Raw genomic sequence first — 11273 nt, forward strand, 5'->3', positions numbered from 1 at the left:
ATTTATGAGATATTCATTTGATGTTTGAATTTGAAATTCAAATTCAACATTAAGTTTGAATTCAATCATGTCACACTTAAGTTATGATGCAAACTCTCCCCTCTCTTCTCAAAACCCTAGTTTAATTAGAAAGAAGCAAGTTTGTCGCACTCTCGAAACCCTAACCCCGTAAGGTGTCGAGAGAGAAACTTGTCCCCCTTCGATGCAGTTTTTGTTTAAAAGCGCGAAATTTCCCCAGAATTTACTATGCAATGCACATCCCTTTCTAAAATCTACCCCTCGATCGTCTCTAAACCTGGGACATTACATCCTTTCCCCCTTAAAGAAAACTTCGTCCCGAAGTTGTGGTTGTAATACCTGAACAGCTCGGGGTATGTTTTCCTCAGGTCTTCTTCCTTTTCCCAGGTGGCTTCCCTCTCGGGATGATGCTTCCATTGTATCTTGCAGTACTTGATAGCTTTATTTCTGAGTTGTTTCCAGCTCTCTTCGAGAATCTTAGCTGGCTTCTCAATGTAAGTCAAATCTGGTTGTAACTCTAGCTCAGCATGTGATATTGGCTCATCTGGGGTCTTTAAGCATTTCCCGAGTTGCGACACATGGAATACATTGTGAACTTGTGCTAGCCTTCCCGGTAGATCCAATTCAAAGGCTAAACCTCGGTTCGACTCAGTATCTTGAAAGGTCCTATATATCTAGGACTGAGCTTTCCTTTTACTCCAAACCTCTGGAGTCCTTTCATCGGGCTCACCTTAAGGTATACCATGTCTCCAACTTGTGGCTCCCATGTTCTTCTCTTCTGATCTGCATAGCTCTTTTGTCGACTTTGGGCTATCTTCAGTCTGTCTCTTATAATGTCAATGATGTGTTGTTTTTCCTTGACATAGTCAGGGTTGAACTCTTTGCTTGCTCCGGCTTCATACCAACATATCGGTGATCTACACTTCCTTCCATACAGAGCTTCAAATGGTGCCATCTTGATGCTGCTTTGATAGCTATTATTGTATGAAAACTCTGCTAGTGGTAAGTGCTCCTCCCATGATCCTCCGAAATCTAGGGCACAAGCCCTGAGCATATCCTCTAGGATTTGATTTGTTCTCTCGGTTTGTCCACCGGTCTGGGGATGATAAGCGGTACTATAGTCCAATTTGGATCCTAAAGCTTCATGAAGTTGCTTCCAGAATGCTGATGTGAACACGGATCCTCGATCCGATACTATCTTCTTAGGCACTCCATGCTTACTCACGATCTCTTTGATGTAAAGATCGATAAGTTTCTCTCCTTTATCTTGCTGATTTACCGCTAAAAAGTGTGCACTTTTCGTCAACCGGTCCACGATTACCCATATCATGTCCTTCTTTTTATTAGTCATGGGTAGTCCGGTGATGAAATCCATTCATATCTCCTCCCATTTCCACTCTGGAATAGGTAAAGGTTGTAACTTCCCTGCCGGACTCTGGTGTTCTGCTTTCACTCTTTGGCAGGTATGGCATTCTGCCACATATTGTGCTATCTCCCTCTTCATGTTATTCCACCAGAATAGTTCCTTTAGATCCATGTACATGTTTGTACACCCCGGATGTATGGAGTATGGTGTTTGATGGGCTTCCCGGAGTATTACTTCCTTGATTTCGGCAATATCCGGAACACAAATTCTCTTCTGGAACCATAATGATCCAGATTCTTCACGGTGAAATTCTGATGGTCTTCCTTCATCTATCCTTCTCATCTCCTCCACGATGAATGGATCATCCAGCTGACCCATCATTATCTCATTCTTCAGGTTGACATTCAACTCATCGGCTACTTGCAACGCCGATAATCCTTCATGGGCTTCCTTCTCCCAAAGTTGTATTTGGGCTTGACTTATTTCCTTCCTCAACTCCGGTGATATTTCTTGTTCCACTCCTCCGGTACTCTTCCTACTTAGGGCATCTGCTACAACATTAGCCTTCCCTGGAGTGTAATTGATTGTCAGGTCATAATCCTTAATCAATTCTAGCCATCTTTTCTGTCTCATGTTGAGTTCCTTCTGAGTGAAGAAATATTTGAGGCTTTTATGATCCGTATAGAGCTCACACTTAGCTCCATAGAGAAAATGTCTCCATGTTTTGAGTGCAAATACGACTGCGGCTAATTCCAAGTCGTGTGTTGGATAATTCACTTCATGAGGTCTGAGTTGCCTCGATCCATAAGATATCAATTTCCGATCTTGCATGAGTACGCAACCCAATCCATTCTTGGATGCGTCACAGTACACGGTGTAATCCTTGCCCACTTCCGGAACTGCTAACACCGGTGCCGTGGTGAGTTTCTCTTTTAGAGTTTGAAAACTCTTCTCACACTCCTCTGACCATACGAATGGTGTGTTCTTCCTTAGCAGCTTAGTCATTGGTCCTGCTATCTTGGAGAATCCTTCAATGAATCTCCGATAGTATCCTGCCATTCCGAGGAATCCTCGGATCTCTTTGACAGTCTTGGGTGCTTCCCATTCTAGAACTGCTGCTACCTTACTCGGGTTAACAGCTATTCCATCTTTACTAATGACATGACCAAGAAATTCCACTTGATCTAGCCAAAATTCACACTTACTAAGTTTGGCATAGAGTTGATGTTCCCTTAGTGTTTGCAACACTAACCTCAAATGTTCAGCATGTTCGGACTTGTTCTTGGAATATATCAAGATATCATCGATAAATACGATGACAAACTTGTCTAGATATGGCATGAATATCTTATTCATGAGATTCATGAATATTGCTGGGGCATTGGTTAATCCAAAAGGTACTACAAGGTATTCATGGTGTCCATACCTTGAGACAAAGGCAGTTTTCGGAACGTCTTCCTTCTTGATCTTTATCTGGTGATAACCGGATCTTAGATCAATCTTGGAAAAGACTCCCGCGCCTCTAACTTGATCAAATAGATCTTGTATTCTTGGAAGTGGATACTTGTTCTTGATTGTGACGTTATTCAGATTCCTGTAGTCCCCGCACATCCTTCTTCCTCCATCTCTTTTATCCACGAAGATCACAGGTGATCCCCATGGTGAAACACTCTCTTGAATGAATCCCTTTTGTTCTAAGTCATCCAATTGCTCCTTAAGCTCTTTCAACTCCTTGGGCCCCATCTTGTATGGTGCCTTAGCAATTGGAGCTGTTCCTGGAATTAGGTCGATAGTGAATTCTATCTCCCTATCTGGTGGCATACCAGGTAATTCCACAGGAAACACATCCTGGAATTCATTTACTACAGGTATATCTTCTAACTTCACCTCCTTCATGCTATTCAGCTGTAGCTCAACTTCAATCTGTGTATGTTTGTCGCCTTGGTAGATCATTCTACTTCCATCGGGGCTTTTCAACGATACCGTCTTGTTCACACAGTCGATCAATGCTCCATTAGCTTCCAACCAGTTCATACCAAGAATGACATCAATGTCCTTCATCGGTAAAATGAACAGGTCCGCGTCAAACGCGCACTTATTGATCATAATGACTTGTTTTTGTTTGGCATGGGTTACTACTATCGTTCCCCCGCGTAAAGTATGGTTATGGGTGTATCTAACTTAGTGCAACTAATCCCATGTTTGATGATGAATTGTTGAGAAATGAATGATGTAGTTGCACCAGTATCAAAAAGTACTTTGCCAGGATGAGTGAGTATCCGGAGCGTACCTATCACCGCCCGATCGGAGTTGACCACCTCCTCCGGACTAGTGCGGTTCAGCTTGCCGAAGGGCTTCTTATTCTTCCAGCTCCCTCCGGTGTTTCCTCGATTTCCTCCTCCTCCAGATTGACCTCCTCCAGTGTTTCTCTTGGGGCAGTCCTTCAGCATGTGCCCCTCCTGGCGACAACCAAAGCATATAATCTTTGGCTTCTTGCAATCCTTCGAGGTATGACCTCGGAATCCACAAATGCGGTCTGAAACGCTTGGTTCCTCCTACTACCGTAGTAGTTGCTGTTGTTGTTGTTGTTGTTGTTGTTGTATCTTGGCTTGAAACTCAAGCTGGTATTGGGCTTGTTACTAACAAACCTCTTAGGCTCAAACTTGGCCTTCTTCCTCTTCTCTTCTTGCAGTTGTTTGAAGTCATCTTCAAGAGTGATGGCTGCATCCACCAACTCTTGAAACTCCGTCGCTCTCATCATACGGAGCTGAACTTTGAACTGGGGACTTAACCCCCTCAGAAACCTCTTCTTCTTCTTGTCCTCGGTGTTGACTTCTTCAACAGCGTACCGGGACAGTTTAGAAAATTCCCTGACATAAGTCAGGATGGCCTTGTCCTTCTGCTCGAGACTTTCAAATTCTCGACGCTTTAGCTCCACAATACTTTCAGGGACATTGGATTCCCTGAACTTCCTTGCGAACTCCTCCCAGGTAAACACCTTTCCAGCCGGATATACGGCTACTATGTTATCCCACCATGATGCGGCGGGTCCACACAACAGATGTGTAGCATAACGGACCTTCTCCTGGTCATTACATCCAACGGTATTGAGCTTTCGCTCAGTATCCATAAGCCAATCTTCCGCGTCCATCGGCTCGGGCGCGTATGCAAAAGATATAGGCTTGGTGTTTTGGAAGTCTGCTAAAGTGACTCCCGAGTTCTCAGGTCTCTCCACTCTGTTCTGTTGCAGCAGCTCCTGGAAGAATTTATTCTGCTGCTCCAACGTAATACGTTGTCTTTCTTCCACCATCTGCATGTACTGAATGAAATTCTGCTGCGTCATGGGTGGTGGTGGTGGTGGAAACTGATTCTTGGCTGCTTCGTCAGCCTCTTCCTTTTGTTTTGCTTCGCGCTCCATGCGCTGCGCTTCGGTCTCCTCTCCTAACGCTCCCGACATAACCCCCTAGTTCTGCAACACAAGATGATACTCATAGTTACTCCATGCGCAAGTTTTCTGAGCTCAACATTGTGCACAGAACTAGTCACGCAATGGAAATCAAGAAGCAAATCCAAATCATACAAAACATATACCATATATTTACATACTTAAGTGGTCTTATTACAATACTCAAGTCGATGTGAGTATGCAAACTCACTTATTAAAGTATATATACAAATTTCTACAAAATATTACACTCTACAATACACGTGGTACTTGTGTATTGTAGCTTGATTTCTCTTGGTAGACTCTAGTCGATCTTCACTCCCGATACATTCCAGGCTTCCATCCGGTCGAACGTGTCGTTCTCCTGACAAAACCTGGAACATAAGGTCTCCCCGTTGGCTGATAGTCGGAATCCGATGATGATCCTAGGGCGAAATCAGTGTTCACGAACTGATCATTCAGTGCGTCATAATCCACCCATCGGGTGTACTCCCCTGTACCTACACCATAGGTACTTCCTACATTCGTATCCGACTCAACCTGTGTCGGATATCCTCCAACTTCCTCCTCATTCCATGGATAACTCTGGTGCTGGGACGTGGCATCTTCATTCATCTCCCCATCATAATACGCTGTGGTACTATGAGTTCCAGTATCCGATCCCCAACGCCAACCCCTGGAATTCTCGATAGGAGTCTCGGAACGCTGATTGTTTCCGGATTCCTCTCCGCCTTCATATCCCCCATAGGAACTACCCAGATAGTTCCCAGGTGTAACAGGTGTAGGTTCACGTGCAAATGGATCGATACTGATGTAGTCACCAGCTGAATAAACTGGTGTGTGCACCACATTCTCCATAGGTTCTTTCCCCCTACTCTCCTCCTTGGGTTCGATGAATTCCTCAAGCATCGTATCAATTGCTCCTATCAGATGATGATTCAACTGAAAGAGTAATGATATGAAGTTACGACTATTGTCCATGTATTTGGCTGCTTCGGCTGGTTTGCTTTTGGCATATTTGAAATGGTTCAGCATGGGATCATCGTCCTCCTTCATGTGAGGAATGTGTGTAAATTCGGAACCCATAAGCTCTTTCGTCTTATGCTCCCGAATATCGGTTATGGCTCTCATAACAGCTATATGGTAAGCTGTATTGGTTGTCCTTGCTTCCCCAGCTGGCATGACTACGCTCATTCCCAAAGATTCGGGAAGTCGCAATCCTACCCTGCACTTGGCCAACACCGGACCATCATAGAACATGTATTTCTTTACTGGAATCTGGGGATCGCACCCAAATTCCAGTAACATGGCTCGTAGGATATCTGCAAGTCCTCCTTGGTACTCGTTCAGTGTGGAATCCATAACTTTCACGTTTCTTCCCGGTCGTGAACTTGCCATGTTGGCTGTAGAAATAGAAAGATTATAAGATTAGTAATAATGCATCGTAATAGAGATAATAAAGAATTATCGCACTAAAAGATATGATTGTTGTATTCTCAATTGAATATACACCATATTTTTAGAGAATTCTTTACTAATCCTATTTGACTCCTAACGTTTGGTCCCATTTACTAGGTTCCAACCTAAGGTCAAAGCTTTTGCTCGATACCAACCGTGGTGACCCCGCATACCACCGCATGTTGTAGTATGCCAGTCGTTGATATAACATTCACGAAGTACCATTCCGCAAATATTACATCCCTCAGAGTAGTACAACAGAACATAGCAGGGTCCATAACTCATTCATTTATTATTACATCTATCATACACATGTCATCTTGGAGCTCCTCTTGGGTCCTAAGAGGAATACTCCTGGGTTCGAGGCGAACCCAACTTAATTTACAATACAAGAGTCTCATTAAACTAAACATTTATTTCATCGAGCAGCTAAATACTAGGAGTTCGGGCTGCTCGGTTACTACTACTATCGGATATCTCTAGGCTTGGTCTCCTCCGGAAGCCTCCCCGGATCCGTAGACTATGAGATAGTCTACGCCCTCAACACCTCCTGAGAGGTCAGGTTCATCATAGCCGATGATCTCGGCTCCTTCATTGTTGTCGAAGTCCTCCTCCAGACGATTCAGACAATCTAAGCATGAGATTTAAGAGTGGTATGAGTACGAGCGTACTCAACAAGTTCATTATAGATAAGAGGTGTTTAATGCACTAGCTACGATATTAGACCCGAAAGTCTAATACCAATGCAAGTTTTGGTAAACATTTCTTCAAGAGATTGCTTTTATTCCAAAGAGCTATGTCCGTCAGCCTTCACCGGTTTACTAGAACTTCATGGAGCTCCTTTCCGGCCGCGTTCGCAGCTTCCTTATCCCGGAACGAGGAGTGACGAGTCACAGCTTTTTACACTCGCAGAGGTGTGTTGCTTTACCCATAAGAGATCTTAACCTTGGTGCCAACCGGGCAGCTTTCCCGTCCACACTTCCTTCGGTGTGAGGCCCGGTATAAGGTCTAGCCAATCATGTTCCTCCGCTACCTCGAACACCCACCCTTTGTTGCATACCCCGACCCTGGGTCCTCGTCGGTCCCATTATTCCCGTAATTTCAGGGTGGACCCCGACCACGACAACAGCTTGGGACTCGTTAACCAAACTCCTTCGCCGGTAGCTGCAACCCATCATAGACCACATTACCGTGGGGAATTAGAAGGGGATCCCCACCCTCAAGTTGTTCCGCAAGCAGAACCGCTACGGTAAGCAACGGACTATACCGTGGGGAATTAGAAGGGGCTCCCCACCCTCAAGTTGCTCCGCAAGACACAAGCTGCTACGATAAGCGCATCCGTTGATGAACGAGAGGTGGAAACACTTTTGACTACTCCGTCCCACTCCGGATCTTATGGTTAACACGGGTATTACGGCACAAGAATCATCGGCGACATTTGTTGTTTAATCCTAGATGGATATTAACCCTTGCAATGGAACCTCCACCATATCAACACAATCCATGGTTCCATTGCCCACCACATAGTCATATTCATAGTTATGAAAGTAGTGGTTTTGGTTTTTATGCAATAGTGATAACCATAATACTTTGCAAGTAATTTGATAGAAATACTCAAATGACATGAGCAAGTGATGAACTTGCTCGAACACCGCAAAGTTTTGCGGTTGGAAGGTGTGGACTGACCCTTGTCCTCCGGTTCTGAAAAATAGCATCATTGTCCGATAAGGGCAATGGTTAAAGAAGCAATTATGCATGATTCCATTTTTAGGGTTTGTTCCCCCCTTCCGATGTCGTTATTATTTCATGTAAGAGGTTAGTACTAAGAATAATTTGGGGATACTTGATTTAAAGTAAAATACAACCTTGAAATATTGTCAAGGTGTTTTTAAAGTCCAAATGCATTAATGGATTTATTTTCATTATTGAAAATAATATGTGTGATTTAAATCATTATTTAAATCATCAAATTAATACTTATTCTTCTTTGTCTTTAAAAATTCTCTTTGATATTTTATTTAGATAGAGAATTTTATGCTGATTAATTTTCATATTTTTACTTATTTTTTTAGAGCTGTATTTTATTTTATAAAATTCTTGGAAATTCTCATTTAATTGGGTATTTTGGAAATGTCCAAAATACCCCTCGGGCCCACCTGACAGGCAGCCGAGCTGGTTAGGTTGGACCAGCCCAGTGGGCTCGGTCCAACCGACCCAGTCGCTTCGTCGTCCTCCTCCCCGTAACCCTAATCCCCTTTCGGCTCTCGCGACACCAAAATCGCCTCCGTCGTCGCCGCCATGCTCCGGCCGCCTTCGGCCATTATCGGCGACGAACTGGTGCGGATCTGGACCGCCTCTCGACGGCGGACATGGTGGTCCGCGTCGATTTGACGCTCGTGTCCACCTCGACTCTCCTCCAACGCGCCTGCGCCTCGGCCGCACGGATCCGTGAAGGTCCGCCGTTCATCGGCGTCCCTGGCGCCGTGGTGATGCCGTGGAGATGCCGGCGTTGCGGTGATGTGGCGACCAGGCTTGGCTTGTCCTGGCACCGCCGTCGCCCGGCGTGTGCCGCCGTGCCGCCACGGTCATGCTCTTCTGCTTCGCCTGTAAGTTTCTCCTCCTCTTTCCTCCTCTGTTACCTGTTCTATCTTCTCTTCTCCCCTTCTTCGTCTAGCTCGGCCACTGGCCGACTTCTCCCTGTGGAGATGCTTGCCTTGACGAAGTGCTGCTGCTACGCTTCTGTGGCTTGTGCTTTGCCGGCCCGGGTGCTGTGCTAGCTCGCTGCGTTGTGCTGGGCTAGGCATGCCGCTGCGCTACTCGCTATCGCCATGCTTGCTCTAGCCTATGTGCTTGTGTGAATCGTGCCTGTGGCGTGTGCTTCCTTTGATTCATGTCTCTGCTCACCCTTGGTTATATATGTTATTATCCGGCTAGGTGTTCATCCGAACACCACTAGCCATTGCCGTTGCTTGCTTGCTTATGCTCTGTAGCGGGCTCTAGCTCCCCTGGTTCATTATCGTGAGTGGTTCTTGCTGTTTAGCAAGAGGCAGTGTTATTTATGTGATGATTATTGAGTTCTGGCTCACAGTAGGTTTGGCTTGGCTTAATTATTGTCCATATACATCAATTTCTTGATGATATGCTTCTGGATACAATTGTAAAAATGGTTTATGTGCTAGTCTGTGATCTAATTGTTGATAATCTGTGGCTGTTTAATTCATATAATTCATGTGTGATACTGGTGGTTGATTCTAGCCTGCCCTGGCATGCTTTAGCAGACCCTGATGATCAAATGATCATCCCTTGCTTGTTGTCTGTGCCTTTCCGGTACTTCACCCGGTGTCCGTGTGACACTTATACTTGTGCTTGGTGTGTGTTAATGCTTACTCAAGCATCATCCGATGCTTGCGAGTGAGCCATTGGTTCAACGGCAAGATGTTGGTGCTTTAGTTACTTTACTTGTTTCATTTATCCGTAATTCCTTGCTTTACTAGATGGATAAATGATGTGAACTGTTTATCGGTAATGATCATATGGATGAATTTGATGTAGCTAGAGGGATGCCAACCATCGGTTGGGTACCCTAGCTCATACTCGAATCCCCTGGATAATGAAGTGATGCTTTGGTGAATTTCTTGTGTGGATAGGTAGTCGTTGTGACCCTAGCGGGCTCGTCTCGCTTAGAAATGGTTGCTCCTACCTGTGTTGGCTTGCTCGTGATTTGGGAAATACTTCACTCGGAAGAATCCTTGTGATTTTTCCAGTTTCCTTTGATGTTGATAACAAGAATAGACACTTTATAGTCTATCTGTCTGATGGTGTAGTGGCTATAGGTGCTGAGTGAAACTGACTAGCTGGATAGGATCATCCCTTGTTGGATTTCTTTGATTATGTCACTGGTTTGGCATAGCCAATGTTCCCAGGGTGCTTTCCTATTTGTTTCTCTCTTGTTCACTTGCACCAATTTGGCCAGTAGCCATATGATGACTCACATATAGGGTTTCTACCCTTGTGGTGTATTTGAGATCATGCCTGTGCAATTTATGAGCAAAACCATCTGGTTTGCTCATGATGAAGTGTATACCTCACTCCAGCTCCTAGATTAAAGTGTTGTTGTAGAGGATTTCTTCTGGTTGGATTTATGAGCTTGCCCTGCTCCTCCTGGCTTGCTGGTGATGCTTGGTTAATTTCTGTATTTGGGGAAATAAGTGAGACAGCTCTGGCTGTTCACTTGTTCTTGGTGTTCTTGAGCTGTTCTTGCTATCTGGTGACTTACCCTGATGCTTTGTCGATGAATGAGCTAGGGTTTGGCTCTGAAAAGTCTTTATATGCCTAGCCCTTGCTTCTCTGGTCGACAAGACCTGCTCGGCAAGTGTTGGTGACTCTCCTCGTGTGAGTGTCGTCGGTGAGCATGCACACATGCAGTGTGAGCTGCCTGTGTGTGTGTGTGTGTGTGTTCCTGATACTTTGCACTTGGCTTGGAGAGGATCAGCTCGGCAGCTTGATCATATCCCCTTCATTTCCTTTATTTGCTAACCTGCCAAGTGGCAATGCCACTTGGCATAATGTACTCTTTGTTGTGTGTGTGTGCAGGGATCAACAATTGATCAAAATGAACATGGAATTCATCAAATCCAAGATCAAGTGAAGATGATCTTGTAGTATTTAGTCTAGGGTCATTACTTGTACTTTTCTTTTTATTCTCTTTTATTTATCAATTTCCCAATTCATGTAATGTGTTGTAATATTCATTTATTTCCATTATGAATATTGTAATGACAATGTAAATTGTGTGATGATCAATAAAGCTCAAAGTTTTCTCTAATGAGCTTTACTTTACTTTAATTGCTTATATTGTTTATTATTTATAATTTACTTGATGAATTTCCTCACAATTGAATTTATGAGATATTCATTTGATGTTTGAATTTGAAATTCAAATTCAACTTAAGTTTGAATTCAATCATGCAACTTAAGTTATGATGC

The sequence above is a fragment of the Lolium rigidum genome, chromosome 5 (genome assembly GCF_022539505.1).
Source record: "Lolium rigidum isolate FL_2022 chromosome 5, APGP_CSIRO_Lrig_0.1, whole genome shotgun sequence".
In the NCBI taxonomy this organism is placed as follows: domain Eukaryota; kingdom Viridiplantae; phylum Streptophyta; class Magnoliopsida; order Poales; family Poaceae; genus Lolium; species Lolium rigidum.